Source organism: Oncorhynchus nerka, linkage group LG1 (assembly GCF_034236695.1).
Source record: "Oncorhynchus nerka isolate Pitt River linkage group LG1, Oner_Uvic_2.0, whole genome shotgun sequence".
NCBI classification, from domain to species: domain Eukaryota; kingdom Metazoa; phylum Chordata; class Actinopteri; order Salmoniformes; family Salmonidae; genus Oncorhynchus; species Oncorhynchus nerka.
In genome coordinates, this window is record NC_088396.1 from 58321311 (window position 1) to 58335818 (window position 14508).

Below are 14508 nucleotides of genomic sequence, written 5' to 3' on the forward strand. Positions count from 1 at the left end.
CAACTCTGCTTCCTCTGTCTGATTTCTCTTTACAATGAAAGGGGGTGCACCGTTCCTGGAGGTACTGCAATACCAGGTTGATGCGTGGAGTGGACGGAGCAAGCCCCTATTCCATCTCCCTATTCCAAAAATCAATTTAATATATGGTCCCCAGATAGGGGACGAGATAGGGGACGAGATAGGGGACGTATCAGATATTAAACTGATAAGAACAGATTATTATTATTTTTTTTTTTTTTGGAAAAGTTTTATTGGCACAATTCCTTTAAAAACAGCTCATACATTTTTTACATCATTTATACACATAAAACGGCAACAAAGCATAAAACACAGCATTCGAACGTTACATTTAAATTGTTAAAAAGTAGATGTTGTTAAAACCAATGAAAACAACCATGAATATAAGTACTTTCTTTGTAAAAACATCAAATCTGTAAAAGCCATTTAAAATGTGTACTAATGATCTAACAAAGGTAAAACATTTTTAAGGCATGAAAAACATGTTAAAAAGCCACCTTGTTAAAAAGCTGTCTTCAGTCCCTTGTACAGGAGCGGGGTGAGTCTTTATCAAGCTCACCTCATCCTGCTCTTCTGAATAGATCATCGTCCCGTCCTTCGGGGCCCAGAGGAGATCCCTCCCCTAGGCGCATCGCCCTAGGCGCCGCAGCGCTGTCAGGCCGTGGCCGCCGGGACCTAGGGTGTTGTGGGGGACCCTTCGCCTGGGGTCGAGGCCCCCTTCCTTCGTACCACCCCAGGGCTTCCGTGGCTACCATGGCCACTGCCTGGGGGGTGGTCTCTACGTTTTTCGCTACCAGCAGGTTACGGGAGGACCACAGTGCTTCCTTCAGGCACGTGAGGGTGGGCCAGAGTTTGGTGAAGGTCTTCGATGGAAGGGGCCTTCGGCCCACCCCATACAGCACGAGCTGAGGGTTTAGGTCCTCCCCTGCTGGCAGACACGAGGAGATCAGGGGCCTGCTTCCTTCCACAGGTCCCTGGCGGCTCTGCACTCCCAGAGCATGTGCCTCACCGACTCTTCTTGGCCGCAGCCTGGTCGGGGCACGCGGATGTCCTCGCCATGCCCCGTGAGTGCATAACGGCCCTGACCGGGAGAATCTCGTGGGCAACCATCCAGGACAGGTCCCGATGCCGATTCAGGAGAGCAGGATGGGCCACGTTGCGCCAAACCGTTGTGGGCTCACCTATAGCGAGCCCGCGCACTGGACATACTGGTTCCCGATCCTGCACAAGAGAGAGAAGAGAGCGGTGTTTTGTTAAGACCGTGACTGTTTCTTTTTCCAGTTTAAAATGTCTTAAAAACTTCTGGAGCTGGACGTAGGGCGGGGGTAGCAGGAAAGAGACTGGGGCTCGCAGGTCGACTGGGATCAGCCTCAGAGTCCTGAGGTAAGATCCCAGCCAGAACCGTGCGAGGGCCTGTGTCTTGTTGTTGACCGGGGAGGTGGCCAGAGTCAGATGTAACGCTGTGTAGCGGCTGCCCAGGAACAAGTAGAGGTCAGGCATGCCTTTCCCCCCCTTGGACCTGGGCCTCTTGACCACCTCCCTCCTCAGCCTCTCCCACTTGCCTCCCCACAGGAAGTAAAAAAGCATTCGCTCCAGGTCTAAAATACTCCTTCGAGGGGGGATAAAAACAGAACTGATTAATAAAAGCACAGGTAAAATCACAGCTTTAATGATTAAAACCTTGCCCTCCAAAGTCAGCTGTCGTAGTCCCCAAAAACCCAGTCTCTGTCTTACAGTCCCCAGGATTCCACTCCAGTTACCGCTCCCTCCTCCCCCCCGGTCAAACTTTACCCCCAGTACCCTTATGTCCGTCAGTTTAACTGTCAGAGGTAGTCTGGTCAAGTCTGGGTCTGCCCACGGTCCGAAGAATTGGGCCTCTGTCTTGTCTCTGTTCAGTCTCGCCCCAGAGGCTCGTCCGTACCAGTCAGTCCTGTCCAGGGTCCTGTCGACGGATAAAAGGTCGGTACATAAAATGTTGACGTCGTCCATGTAAAGACGCACTTGGCGGTCATCCCCCACTCCCGGGATACCCACCCCACTGATCCCTTGGTCCCTTCTCAAGACCTGTGCCAGTGGTTCAATACAGGCCACGAACAGAAGAGGAGATAACGGACAGCCCTGACGGACGCCGCAGTGTACTCCCACTGCTTTTGACAGATGCCCATTTACAAGGATTTTGCTGGTGATGTCCCCATACAGCAGTCCCACCCAAGCTAAGAACCTGTCCGGGAAACCCATTTTTGCAGTACCTTAAAGAGGTACTGGTGCGAGACCCGATCAAAGGCTTTTTCAAAATCTAAATTTAGGACTACAAGCCGCATGTTTCTGTCTCTCGCATAACAGATGGCATCTCGGATCAGTATCAGGCTGTCCGTGATCTTCCTTCCGGGCACGGCACAGGTTTGATCCGGGTGGATCACCTCCCCTAAAACAGAAGACATTCTGAGTGTTAAAATCTTGGTAAAAAGTTTACAGTCAAAGTTTAAAAGGGTAATCGGTCTCCAGTTTTTCAGGTCCGTCCTGTCGTTTTTTTTGTATAAAAGAGTCACGATCCCCACTCTAAAACTGTCGGGTAGTCTGTCAAGGTGTTCGAAGTCGGTAAAAACAGTCAGAAGTTCATCGGCTAAAACATCCCAAAAGGTCAAATAAAACTCCAAAGGGAGGCCGTCCTCCCCCGGTGATTTACCCCTCTTAAAATGTTTCAGTCCTTGGTCAATTTCTGTCCTCGTCAGGTCTTTTGTCAGGTCGTCTGTATTGGGTAGGGTCTTGTCGATGTATGTTAAAAGGTCCCCCATTGTTTCTTCGCACACATCTTTTACCCCAAACAGTTCCCCATAAAAATCCTCAACTACTTATTTTATTCCTTCTGTATCTGTTTTAAAACCCCATCTTTATTTTTTAAACGAGTCATTAACCTACCCTTACTAACTATTTTCTTAAAAAAGTACCTTGTGCACTTCTCCCCTCTTCTAATTCCCTTTCCTTGCTTCTTAAAATAACCCCTTGCTTCTCTGTTCCGCTAAAAATGCCATTTCGTTTTTTACTTCTTTAATTTCTTGGTTAAAATCAAGGCCCTGTTGGCATAGGTTAAAATACCTTTCCAGTCGCTTTTGCAGTCCCACCATGCGTCTATCTTTTTCTTTGCTTTTTCTTTTCTTCTATCTCTCTAAAGAAGGTCCTCGTCCTTCCCTTCACCATTTCCCACCACTGTGCTCGCGTGTCAAAGAAGTCCTGTAGCGTCTGCCACTGGCTGAACTGCTCTCTGTACTGACTAACTACTCTATCGTCTTCTAAAAGGGAGCAGTTCAATTTCCAGGGCCCTCTTCCCACGGTCACACCCGAAGATAGTGAAAGGGTGCACGTCAGCATTACGTGATCTGAGAAGAAAGCAGGGGTTATTCTAGCATCAGTTGGGGGACAGTCCCGAGTAAACAGATAATCAATGCGAGAGGCTCTGGTGCCGTCACCACTGGTCCAGGTGAAGCCCTCCTCTCTTGGATGCAGGGTTTTAAAACAGTCCGTCAGTTTAAAATCCCTGCACAGCCCTTGCAATAAAACACTTGACCTGTCCACCTTAAAATCCTTTCCTGCCCCTCTCCTGTCTGCTCTACTAAAAACACAGTTAAAATCCCCACCCACCACTAGAGGATCCCTCCCTAGCATGTGGGACTGCAGGTCTTCTAAAAGTGTGCACCGGTCATGTTTATCGTTAAAACCATACACATTTAGCACGTTAAAATCCCTCCCCATAAAAGTACAATTGGCTAAAACAGCACGCCCGCCTACCACCACCGTGCTCCCCTTCACCACCACCCGTGGGGTCTTGATTAAAATGGCAACACCGTCGTTCTTGTTAAAATTGGAACCACTCCAAATGGAGGGCCCGTGCTGCCACATATCCTCCCATTTCCTGTAAGACGATAATATGATGAATCATAGATTGGCAAGGAAATCCTCTTCATCTTCACTGTCCAACTGCATTGTGACGGAGCTGGAACCAGCAGGAGGATGGAGAGGCCTTGAAGCTGTACGCTGCTGTGGTGCCAAACTGCTGCAGAACTTCACTTGGTAGTTTATGCTGGTAACAGGTATCACCAGCCAGCTTCAGTCCATACCGCACCAGGAGTATGGAGTTGAGAGTGTGCAGTGACATTCTATTTCTATAACTTTGACTTGACCACACTCATTTGGCTGAACAGCCGTTCAAACTCCGCATTTGAGTGTGGCAAGGAGAGGGCAGCGAGTGCAGCTTTGCACAGTTCTTCAAATGGATTTGACCCGGAAGAGTCCATGTAGTTATTGACTTCACTCCAAAACTCAACTGTATTTTCAGTTGAGTTCCACCTAAACAGATGGATGTTTCTCAATTGGGAAACAATTTTATCAATTGTTTGGGGCTGGTATCCCAGTAGCTCAACTACTTTAATAATTTCAGTGGTGCCTTTATTGTGCTTTGGCGTTTCCTTAACACTGAACAAGGCCATGTTTCGCAAGGCTTCTATGTTGTCTGGGAGCCTTGCTTGCAGCTCCTTGCTTAAAGCAACAATGTAGTTGCTGCACCGTCTCGAATGACCTTTTTGTCCTCTGGCGCGAGACTGAGTTGGTACACCATGCTCTCAAAAACTTACCCAAGGTATGGTGATGGGCTGAGATGTCCATCAATGGGATCCTTCAGGACATCCATTTTTGCCATAGGGTTGACTACTCTGCTGCAAATTGATGTTAAGAGATGTACCAGATTGTCCAAAAGCTTGACATGATCTGTTTGATCTCCCTCAAATGACATCACTGCAACTTGTACGTTGGACAGGATTGATTTGAAGAATGTCCGATAGACATAGTTGATCTTGTCCATGTACGTGGCGTGGAGCACAACCACCATGTAGCAATGCTCACTGGCCTTGGTCAACTCAAAGTGGAGTTTCAGTTCTTCCCACTGGCTCAATATACGAGTTACTGCAGGCTCAATCGATAGCCAACGTGTGACACACACTTGTGATCTGCAGGGGTTTCTGGCCACAATTCATGGTGGCATACACTGCTTTGTACGCCTCATGCCGTTTTGAGGAAATCGAAAACCAGTTGTAGGTTTCCCTGATTAAGTACTCAACACTCCTAGGGATGGTTTCTTTTGGATGCTGCACTGACAGCCAATTGTAAAGAATAGCACACACAGCGGATGAGAACCAAATTGGGCAATGCACATTCTTCCTTTAAAACCCTGAAGATTCTCTTTTTCAAGGTTACACTTCTCAAGAAACTCAACTACCGCCTTTGCTATTGATCTGGCATCGCCCCCTCCAATTCAACCAGCCCGAGAAATGTGGACACAACGGTTCTTTTTTTTAACACTGAAATACCGAATCACCACACCCAGGTATTGATCAGCGGACTCATCCAAAAGGAGACTGAACTTCTCATCCCCCACATCTGATGTTACCCTTTGGAGAAAATAAGGAGCCAGTACTCCCCTAATAATTTCTGTGCACTTGGTGCGGTGCATATGGAAGTTTGTTGCTGCCACAGAATCTGAAAAGGCAGCTTTGCAAGCCATACCTAAATGGTGGCATGCTAGCAGCGAACAATGCTCTGCAATGGCATATAGTAGCTTCTGCGCTTTTGCAGTTATCCACTTTCTTAATAACCAACTGTGGTAATGTAGACTGTGGTAATGTAGACTGTGGTAATGTCGACTGTGGTAATGTAGACTGTGGTAATGTAGACGGTGGTAATGTAGACGGTGGTAATGTAGACTGTGGTAATGTAGACTGTGATAATGTCGACTGTGGTAATGTAGACGGTGGTAATGTAGACTGTGGTAGACTGTGGTAATGTCGACTGTGGTAATGTCGACTGTGGTAATGTCGACTGTGGTAGACTGTGGTAATGTCGACTGTGGTAATGTCGACTGTGGTAATGTCGACTGTGGTAATGTAGACTGTGGTGCAGGGTTGTACGGTTTTGATATATTTATATGCTTTGCAAATGTTTGCAATGTTTTTTGATGTCATACATTATTGCAAACAGATCTGATCTGCAGTAGGCACAGTATGCCGACAATCATCCCCAATTACTGGCTTCAGACACCCTTTAAAGGTACAGACTCACACTCTTTTCTGTACTTCTGGTTGTACAATTTTGATTGAGAAATGTTGATTGATGTTGTAAGTTCTGTTCTAGATCAAACATTTGTCTCGTCGAACTCGTACTACTGCTGCTGCTGTCAGCCAACAATGATTTGCAATTTGCTGAAATTGCTGCTGCCTGTGCAGGAGCTGAGTGCCTGCTGCATGTAACTCACACTGCACTTTAGCAGCCAGACACGTGTGTTGTGATGGAGTGTGTGACAGAGACAATCGGTTTCAAGTTATTTAGAGGGAGAATGCATTTTAGCGTTTGAGTCACTTTCAAAAGTTCCAAATACATTTTAAAAGTAGCTAAATTTGTTGCTAGGTGCTGTTTGAAAGAAAAGTTGCCAGGGTACTCTGAAAAGTTACTAAATCAACAAAATGGTTAAGTTGGCATCACTGTGCATGAGATCCCCACATTGTAGCCTGTACATTTAATATTTGTATTTATTATGTATCCCCATTAGCTGCTGCCAAAGCAGCAGCTACTCTTCTTGGGGTCCAGCAAAATTAAGGTAGTTTATACCATTTTAAAACATTACAACACACCGTGTGTCCTCAGGCCCCTACTCCACCACTACCAGGGTGGTATAATTTGTAGAACGATCCAAAGGGAATCTGTTCCAAAATCTTCGGAAATAACAAGGTTGCCAACAAACAACGCTTACAAAGTTTTATAGTGGCAGAATAAGATACCGGGTAGGGAGTAGACTATTTCATCAAGTTTTTCACTCACCACGTTTATTCCATTTATTGGGGCGGCAGGAGAGTAGCCTAGTGGTTAGAGCGTTGGACTAGTAACCGAGAGTTTACTGTCTAGCCAGACAACTAGATATTTGTAGTTGTCCACATATTTTAAGTCATAACCGTCCACAGTAGTGATGCTAGTCAGGCGGGTGTGGGCGGGAAGCATGCATTTAGTTTTGCTAGTGTTTAAGAGCAGTTGGAGGCCACGGAAGGAGTGTTGTATGGCATTGAAGCTCGTTTGGAGGTTTGTTAACACTGTGTCCAAAGAAGGGCCAGATGTCTACGCAGACGACACCATTCTGTATACGTGGATCAGGGAATCACCTGCAGCAAGAGCGCCATCGTTCTGTACCTGAACAAGGCATGGCCAGGCACAACTCCAACACCATCATTAAGTTTGCAGACGACACAACAGTGGTAGGCCTGATCGCCGACAACGACGAGACAGCCTATAGGGAGGAGGTCAGAGACCTGGCCGGGTGGTGCCAGAATAACAACCTATCCCTCAACGTAACCAAGACTAAGTAGATGATTGTGGACTACAAGAAAAGGAGCACCGAGCACGTCCCCATTCTCATTGACAGGGCTGTAGTGGAGCAGGTTGAGAGCTTCAAGTTCCTTGGTGTCCACATCACCAACAAACTAACATGGTCCAAGCACATCATGACAGTCATGAAGAGGGCATGACCAAACCTATTCCCCCCAGGAAACTAAAACGATTTGGCATGGGTCCTGAGATCTTCAAAAGGTTCTACAGCTGCAACATCGAGAGCATCCTGACCGGTTGCATCATGTCGTGGAAATTTCCTGTATTACCAAATCATGAGAGAGCAAACCACAACACAAGTCAGAGTTATCATAAAGTCCATCTTTAATAAATATGAGCTTCACCATAGCCCTGTGACTCTCAGATCAATTCAGTGTCTATAAATGAATTCTCTGAGAGTGTCAACATAATGGCAACTTTATAGCAAAGATCTACCCCCTAGTCGACATGACAAACCACAGGTCTTAGGAAAACTGCACAAAGGAAGAATTTTACTTGAGAGAGGAGCATCCCATCGCCAGACAGTATTTAGCGAAAAATTATCGTTCAGTTTGGTCTCCTAAACGAAGCTCTTATCTCATTCCTGGTACCACTTAGGACCAAGACATTACATCATCCAATGGTATATATCAATTGTCATTTTAGATACTCCCATCCCATCTCACGGAGACAGTGAGCCTCCTAGGCCATATACTAAATCAAGATAAGGGCAACCTCAGAGGGGACATGTAAATAGTTAGACACATTCCCATAAGAAGACAGGCCTAACCTCTCCCCAATGGGAAAAGTAACTTTTCCCACATAAGCATACTTAGAAAATGAATACGACATTTTTTAAATAAATGTTACCTAAAGGATTCTGATTCTGCTACCACAATCACTGCCTGGTACGGCAATTGCTCGGCCTCCGACTGCAAGGCACTACAGAGGGTAGTGCGTACGGCCCAGTACATCACTGGGGCAAAGCTGCCTGCCATCCAGGACCTCTACACCAGGCGGTGTCAGAGGAAGGCCCTAAAAATTGTCAAAGACCCCAGCCAACCCAGTCATAGACGGTTCTCTCTACTACCGCATGGAAAGTGGTACCGGAGTGCCACGTCCAGGCCAAAAATGCTTCTCAACAGTTTTTACCCCCAAGCCATAAGACTCCTGAACAGGTAACCAAATGGTTACCCGGATTATATGCATTGTGTGCCCCCTCCAACCCCTCTTTTACACTGCTGCTACTCTCTGTTGATCATATATTTTTATTTATCTCACCTTTATTTAACCAGGTAGGCTAGTTGAGAACAAGTTCTCATTTACAACTGCGACCTGGTCAAGAAAGCACAGCAATTCGACACATACAACAACAGAGTTACACATGGAATAAACAAAACATAGTCAATAATACATGCCCTCTCAGCCGGGGCAATTTTACACACCTGAACACACGCAGAGCAGGTAGCCTACCCTCTCAGCCGGGGCAATTTAACACACCTGAACACACGCAGAACAGGTAGCCTACCCTCTCAGCCAGGGCAATTTAACACACCTGAACACACGCAGAACAGGTAGCCTACCCTCTCAGCCGGGGCAATTTAACACACCTGAACACACGCAGAACAGGTAGCCTACCCTCTCAGCCGGGGCAATTTAACACACCTGAACACACGCAGAACAGGTAGCCTACCCTCTCAGCCGGGGCAATTTAACACACCTGAACACACGCAGAACAGGTAGCCTACCCTCTCAGCCAGGGCAATTTAACACACCTGAACACACGCAGAACAGGTTGCCTACCCTCTCAACCGGGGCAATTTAACACACCTGAACACACGCAGAACAGGTAGCCTACCCTCTCAGCCAGGGCAATTTAACACACCTGAACACACGCAGAACAGGTAGCCTACCCTCTCAGCCGAGCCAATTTTACACAAGCAGAACAGGTAGCCTACATTCAATATAACACGAGTTGAATCAAAACATGTTTTAAATCCTAGTTCATGAGTTGTCCATAATTGATGAGATGATGTTTGGCGTCTTCACAGACCATGTGACATAAAAAACTCTCCTTAAATTAATCTGTCTGAATACTTGTGTTTTTTTTTTATACATTTGCAAACATTTCCAAAAACCTGTTTTCGCTTTGTCATTATGGCATATTTTGTGTAGATTGCTGAGAAACTATTTTTATTTAATCCATTTTAGAATAAGACTAACTTAACAAAATGTTTAAAAAGTTAAGGAGTCTGAATACTTCCCCAAAGCACTGTACTTCACCACTAAATCTAAGGGTAGAGCTCAAATATTCAAACCCCTTGGACGCTGCCATAACATTAGAAGTGCCATCCAAGAAGGCGCAAGGTCATTGGCCACAGATAAAATGACCGCAAATCACAATGTACTAAGTTCTAGACCTCTGCTACATCTGGTAATGAATGGTATGGCTGTTGAACAAGTTTAGGAGACTAACTTACTTGGCATTACCTTAGATTGTAAACACACAGATTCAATGGTTGTAAAGATGGGGAGAGGTCAATAATAAATAGAGATGCTATGCTTTTTTGATACCACACTCCAAAAAGCATGTTCTGCAGGCTCTAGTTTTGTCTAATCTTGATTATTGTCCAGTCGTGTGGTCCAGTGCTGCAAGGAAACACCTAGTTAAGCTGCAGCTGGCCCAGAACAGAGCGGCACATCTTGCTCTTAATTGTAATCAGACGGGTGATATAAATACCATGCAAGCCAATCTCTCTTGGCTAAGCGCTGAGATACTAACAGCATTACTTCTTTTTATAGGAAACAATGTGTTGAAAATCCCAAATGGTTTTGCATAGTCAATTTACACACAACTCTGCACACACACACACACACACACACACACACACACACACACACACACACACACACACACACACACACACACACACACACACACACACACACACATGTCCACAAATCCAGAACAAATTCAAGAAAGCGTACAGTATTATATAGAGCCATTATTGCATGGAACTTCCTTCCCATCTCATATTGGTCAAATAAAAAACATATAAATCAACACCTCACGGCACAACGCCTCTCCCCTATTGGACGCAGATAGTTTGTGTGTATTGATGTGTATGCTACGTGTGCCTTTAAAAAAAAAAAAGTTGAGCTGTTGTCTATTGATGTTCTGTATTATGTCATAATGTTTCGTGTTCTGTGTTCTGTGTGGACCCCAGGAAGAGTAGCTTCTGCTTTTGCAACAGCTAATGGGGATCCTAATAAAAACACTAAATATCTACAGTAGCTTTGATTGAACTGATCATGTCAACATCATACTTTCAAAATCTTAGCTAGCACTCATGAATCAAATCAACAATCTACTGGGAAATCCTTTTTAATCCTTGTCATATGAAGAGAAGTTATAGATAAAACTTGAGCTCATCGGCCATAAACATTACACAAATTGCAAACGCATATTCAACAATGAGTGGTTTGGAAGGAATCAGTGACTAACTCCAAGCATTGCAAAGCAATCACTAGCCTGCTTTTCAGTGGAGTGGGTGCGTGGTCCCAAGTCTGGGTTTAATGGTCTCTTTTCCAAGCTTAAACAGATAAACATTCAACATTGGCCATGCTGTCAATCCAGCATGACTTCTGCTCAAAACAACAGGAAACTCGGGGCTGAGAAAATACCTTTCAAATGGTCATATAACTCGCAAGTCGGGAACTCAGGCCTCTTTCTAGAGCTCCGATCTGAAGATCACTGACATCATTTAACCTTGTCGGGAACTCAGGCCTCTTTCTAGAGCTCCGATCTGAAGATCACTGACATCATTTAACCTTGTCGGGAACTCAGGCCTCTTTCCAGAGCTCCGATCTGAACTAACCCTAACCCTAACCCTAACCCTAGCTTTGCCTTTGTTTGATGGCACCATGGACCTTTTATTTTTATTTTTTTATTCTTGTACTCATTGGGTGGTTCACCTTGTAGACCCTAACCCTAACCTGAATTCTAACCTTAACCCCTAGTTACCCCAATCCCTCACCCTAACCCTGAGACCCTCATGCCTAAACCTTACTTATTGAACCTAACCCAACCCTAACCCTAACCCTAACCCTAACCCCAACCCAACCTGAATTCTAACCTTAACCCCAAGTTACCCTAATTCCTCACCCTAACCCTGGGACCCCCATGCCTGAACCTAACCCTAACCCTGAGACCTTCATGCCTAACCTTAAACCCTTAGACCCTCATATGTGATTTTAATTCAACCTTGACCTGTATTTTAACTCTGACCCTTATGGTAACCCCAATCTGAATGTTGACCTTAACCTATGTCTTTCAAATCTTCAGCTTAATTTCTAACCCTAACCTTATGTCCCTACACCTCCATATCTAATTTGAATCTCTACACTCTCTATATCTATTTGGATCCCTACACTCTCTATATCTATTTCAATCTCTACACTCTCTATATCTATTTTAATCTCTAGATTTTCATATCGAACTTTTTCTCCTAGACCACCGCTCTGAACTTGGCACTTGGTCTTTATTCTTAGTTTAGAATTTCTGGCTTTTAACCTAAGCCCCATTTTAAATGTTGGACTCTGGTCCTTCTTTTATAGTTTATTTTTATTTTTATTTTTTTTGTCATTTAAAGTATATTACACATACGTCTTACCTATTTATCCTAAAGGGGTTGCCTGTGCCAGTGCACACCAGATTTGTCTGTTACTCATTGAACCTAACCTAGCCCGCGCCTGGCATATTATACATTATTTGGGTTTTAAAAGACTTCTTTGACTGGATGGTTTTAGTATGTTAATTGTTTTAATTTGTTTGTCAAGTAGGCAACAATAATTGAACACCTACCCAAATTGGGACGGTCAATGGGAGGAGAATGGGGGGGATGGACGGAGGACTAAGCCATACATATGGCTCAGGAAGAAGGGACCCGCCCCCTCAATTCCCCATATCAGCACAGGTGTTGGTGACTTTTATTTTTTTATTTCACCTTTATTTAACCAGGTAGGCTAGTTGAGAACAAGTTCTCATTTGCAACTGCGACCTGGCCAAGATAAAGCATAGCAGTGTGAACAGACAACACAGAGTTACACATGGAGTAAACAATTAACAAGTCAATAAGTCACCAACACCAGTCTGTACTTCCGGGTTGGAGCGAGCGGTCGCATCCGCACTTCGGTCCGCAGGTAGTATAACTTTTCATTACATTTCATTACATTTCATTATAGTACAACGGTTTGATTTGTCTAATCTTAGCAATTTCTTCTTAGCTAGCTACATAGCCGTCATTGTATCAAAGATAATTGCGTAATTATCGTATTTCGTCGTCCTAACGTAGTCTACACTGCTATCTGCCCAGCAGCTAGCCAGCTAGCAAACGTCCACCGTCTACCGAATAGCAGCATTGTAGAAACTATTACACTCAACTGAACGACTTGATTAGGGTAGTGTTAGCTAGCTACATAGTTGTCTTTGCTGTCTTCGTATCCAAGATAATTGTGTAGTTTAGAGTGTGTAGTTTTAGAGTGATTATCTTAATTTACCGAGGTTAGCTAGCCAGCTATTTGTCGTCCTTAATGTAGGAGACACTGCTAGCTAGCCAACAGCTAGCCAACGTCTACCGAATAGAACTTCCGCACTCAACAACCCGGTCGCATTCCGCTTCGCTCCACAGGTAGTATCACATTTTCATTTCATTTCATTACAGTACAACGGTTTGATTTGTTTGATCGTAACTAGCTACATAGCTAGCTACATAGCCGTCTTTGTATCAAAGATAATTGTGTAGTCTAGAGCGATTTTCTAGGTTAGCTAGCCAGCTATTGTCGTTCTTTTAACGCAACGTAACGTAATCAACACTGCTAGCTAGCCAGCTAGCCCCGAATAGCAGCACTGTAGAAACTATTACACTCAACGGAACGACTTGATTAGTGTAGTGTCAACAACGCAGCCACTGCCAGCTAGCCTACAAAGTCAACAACGCAGCCACTGCCAGCTAGCCTATTTCAGCAGTACTGTATCATTTTAATCATTTTAGTCAATAAGATTCTTGCTACGTAAGCTTAACTTTCTGAACATTCGAGACGTGTAGTCCACTTGTCATTCCAATCTCCTTTGCATTAGCGTAGCCTCTTCTGTAGCCTGTCAACTATGTGTCTGTCTATCCCTGTTCTCTCCTCTCTGCACAGACCATACAAACGCTCCACACCGCGTGGCCTCGGCCACCCTAATCTGGTGGTCCCAGCGCGCACGACCCATGTGGAGTTCCAGGTCTCCGGTAGCCTCTGGAACTGCCGATCTGCGGCCAACAAGGCAGAGTTCATCTCAGCCTATGCCTCCCTCCAGTCCCTCGACTTCTTGGCACTGACGGAAACATGGATCACCACAGATAACACTGCTACTCCTACTGCTCTCTCTTCGTCCGCCCACGTGTTCTCGCACACCCCGAGAGCTTCTGGTCAGCGGGGTGGTGGCACCGGGATCCTCATCTCTCCCAAGTGGTCATTCTCTCTTTCTCCCCTTACCCATCTGTCTATCGCCTCCTTTGAATTCCATGCTGTCACAGTTACCAGCCCTTTCAAGCTTAACATCCTTATCATTTATCGCCCTCCAGGTTCCCTCGGAGAGTTCATCAATGAGCTTGATGATTGATAAGCTCCTTTCCTGAGGACGGCTCACCTCTCACAGTTCTGGGCGACTTTAACCTCCCCACGTCTACCTTTGACTCATTCCTCTCTGCCTCCTTCTTTCCACTCCTCTCCTCTTTTGACCTCACCCTCTCACCTTCCCCCCCTTACTCACAAGGCAGGCAATACGCTCGACCTAATCTTTACTAGATGCTGTTCTTCCACTAACCTCATTGCAACTCCCCTCCAAGTCTCCGACCACTACCTTGTATCCTTTTCCCTCTCGCTCTCATCCAACACTTCCCACACTGCCCCTACTCGGATGGTATCGCGCCGTCCCAACCTTCGCTCTCTCTCCCCCGCTACTCTCTCCTCTTCCATCCTATCATCTCTTCCCTCTGCTCAAACCTTCTCCAACCTATCTCCTGATTCTGCCTCCTCAACCCT

The 14508-nt window shown here is 45.3% G+C and overlaps 1 pseudogene; it reads right to left on the reverse strand.

Moving 5' to 3' along the window:
• Positions 1-39: 39 nt before the first annotated feature.
• Positions 40-250, reverse strand: LOC135572255 (U2 spliceosomal RNA; annotated as a pseudogene).
• Positions 251-14508: the final 14258 nt, after the last annotated feature.